The sequence below is a fragment of the Triticum urartu genome, chromosome 5 (assembly GCF_003073215.2).
Source record: "Triticum urartu cultivar G1812 chromosome 5, Tu2.1, whole genome shotgun sequence".
NCBI classification, from domain to species: Eukaryota; Viridiplantae; Streptophyta; class Magnoliopsida; order Poales; family Poaceae; genus Triticum; species Triticum urartu.
The window spans coordinates 343,417,840-343,421,289 of record NC_053026.1 but is presented as its reverse complement, the minus strand read 5'-3'; positions in this window follow the sequence as shown (position 1 = coordinate 343,421,289).

Here is a 3,450-nt window from a genome sequence, read left to right as displayed (position 1 = left end):
TAGGAGAACCTAGCAACACAACTAAACAACACCTGCACATAAATAACAAATACTCGCAACCCGACGTGTAAAATGGGTTGTCAATCCCTTTCGGGTAGCAGCGTCAGAAATTGGCATGCGAGAAAGTTGTAAATACTGATAGATCGAACGCCAAATAAAATAAAGTGCAGCAAAGTATTTTTGTATTTTGGTTTAGTAGATTTGAAAATAAAAGACAAATAAAAAGTAGATCGCAAAGGCAAATAATATGAGAAAGAGACTCGGGGCCGTAGGTTTCACTAGTGGCTTCTCTCGAGAAAAAATAGCGAACGGTGGGTAAACAAATTACTGTTGGGAAATTGATAGAACTTCAAATAATCATGACGATATCCAGGCAATGATCATTATATAGGCATCACGTCCAAGATTAGTAGACCAACTCCTGCCTGCATCTACTACTATTACTCCGCACATCGACCGCTATTCAGCATGCATCCAGTGTATTAAGTTCATGGAGAAACGAAGTAATGCAATAAGAACGATGACATGATGCAGACAAGATCTATCTATGTAGAGATAGACCCCGTCATTTTATCCTTAGTAGCAACGATACATACGTGTCAGTTCCCCTTTTGTCACTGGGATCAAGCACCGTAAGATCAAACCCACTACAAAGCACATCTTCCCATTGCAAGATAAATAGATCAAGTTGGCCAAACAAAACCCAAATATCGGAGAAGAAATACGAGGCTATAAGCAATCATGCATATAAGAGATCAAAGAAACTCAAATAACTTTCATGGATATAAAATGATAGATCTGATCATAAACTCAAAATTCATCTGATCCCAACAAATACACCGCAAAAAGAGTTACATCATATGGATCTCCAAGAGACCATTGTATTGAGAATCAAACTAGAGAGAGGAAGCCATCTATCTACTAACTACTGACCCGAAGGTCTACAAAGAACTACTCACGCATCATCAGAGAGGTACCAATGGAAGTGGTGAACCCCTCCGTGATGGTGTCTAGATTGGATCTGGTGGTTCTGGACTCTGCGGCGGCTGGAATTGATTTTTGTAGACTCCCCTAGGGTTTCTGGAATACTGGGGGTATTTATAGAGCAAAGAGGCGGTCCGGGGGGCACCCGAGGTGGGCACAACCCACCAGGGCGCGCCTGGGCCTCCTGGCGCGCCCTGGTGGGTTGTGCTCCCCTCGGAGCACCCACAGGCGCTGCCTTGGCCCATTAGGTGTCTTCTGGACCATAAAAAATCTCCGTAAAGTTTTGTTGCATTTGGACTCCGTTTGGTATTGATTTTCTGCGATGTAAATAACATGCAAAAAACAACAACGGGCACTTGGCACTATGTCAGCAGGTTAGTACCAAAAAATGATATAAACTGACTATAAAATGATTATAGAACATCCAAAATTGATAATATAATAACATGGAACAATCAAATGTTATATATATGTTGGAGACGTATCAGCATCCCCGAGCTTAACTCCTGCTCGTCCTCGAGCAGGTAAGTGATAAAAACAGAATTTTTGATGTGGAATGCTGCCTATCATGTCATATCATATTCTTTTCTTTATAGCATGGACATTTGGACTTTTATATTGTTCAAAGCAATAGTCTAGTTTTGACATGATAACTTAAATACTTAAGAATATCAACAAGCAACCATGCCTTTCAAAATATCAACGCTAAAATAAGCTATCCCTAGCCCATCATGGTCAATCATTGATCCATTCATGAAACACACTTGCATATTAACTACACCCAATGCTCAAGTACGATCATAGTGCATCCTAGTTGGTGCTTTTATAAAATAAGATGGAGACTCAAATTCAAAAATAAATATTGCATAAAGTAAAATAAAGGCCCTTCGCGATGGGAAGTAGGGATTTGTAGAGGTGCCAGAGCTCAAAGCGAAAAACATAGAGATAAAAACATTTTGGGAGGTGTGTCCTTCCCACCAATGAAAACGACTTAGAGTTCCCAACACTTTCCATGCTAGATATATCCTAGGTGGTTCCCAAACAGAAATTAAAGTTTATTCCTTTTTTCACCATACTTTCACTTTCCATGGCTAACCGTATCCACGGGTGCCTTCCATACCATCACTTTCCAAGGAATTTATTATTTGACAACATAAAGTAAATTCATTTTTCATTTCGGGACTGGGCATCCCTAATACCTTTGCCTTACTCTCGTGCAATGACAAGTGAATAAACACTCATCATGAGAATAACACATCTAGCATGGAAAATATTAGCCACCCATCACCGCTCCGCGATCGGAATGAACACACAGAAGAGAAGTTTATTTTGAAAATTAGAGATGTCACATACAAATTTGCTTACAACAGCAAAAGAATACCGCATATAGGTAGATATAGTGGACTCATGTGGCAAAACTGGTTTAAAGGTTTTTGGATGCACAAGTAGTGATCATACTTCGTGCAAAATGAAAGCTAGCAAAAGATTGAGAAGCGACCAACCAAGAAACGAATAATCTCATAAGCGAGCATTAAGCATAATTAACACCGAATAATGCACCACAAGTAGGATATAATTTCATTGCATAATTATTGAATTTCGTGCTTGCATAGGGAATCACAAACCTTAACACCAATATTCTTTCTAAAGCATAATTACTCATCAACATAACTCACATATCACATCATCTATCTCAAAACTATTACTAAGAATCAAGTTTATTTTGTCCAATGATCTTCATGAAAGTTTTTATTATATCCTTCTTGGATATCTATCACTTCGGGACTAATTTTCACATGTTGCTTTTGATTAGCTCAAACAAATATAAGTGAAGATCATGAGCATAATATTTTTTCTCTCAAATTAATTTAAGTGAAGTAAGAGAGAATTTCTTGAAAATTTTACTAACTCTCAAATAAATCTAAGTGAAGCAAGACAGCATTTCTTCAAAAATACTAAAGCACACCGTGCTCAAAAAGATATAAGTGAAGCACTAGAGCAAGTCCATAGCTCATAAAAATTTAAGTGAAGCATAGTGAGCAATTCTAACAAGTTATGACATAATTTTGGCTCTCTCAAATAGGTGTGTCCAGCAAGGAATCAAGACTTAAAACACAAAATAAAATAAGCAAAGACTCATATCATACAAGACGCTCCAAGCAAAACACATACTATGTGATGAATAAAAATATAGCTTCGAGTAAAATAATGATGGTCGTTAGAAGAAAGAGGGGATGCCACTCGGGGGCATCCCCAAGATTAGTTGCTTGCTCTGTTTTGGATAATAGCTTGGGATTCCGGGGCATCCCCAAGCTTAGGCTCTTCTTTTACCTTATTCCTTCATCCATCGTAAGATAACCCAAAACTTGAAAACTTCAATCACACAAAACTCAACAAAAGCCTTCGTGAGATCCGTTAGTATAAGAAAACAAATCACTACTATAAGTGCTGTTGTAAACCAATTCA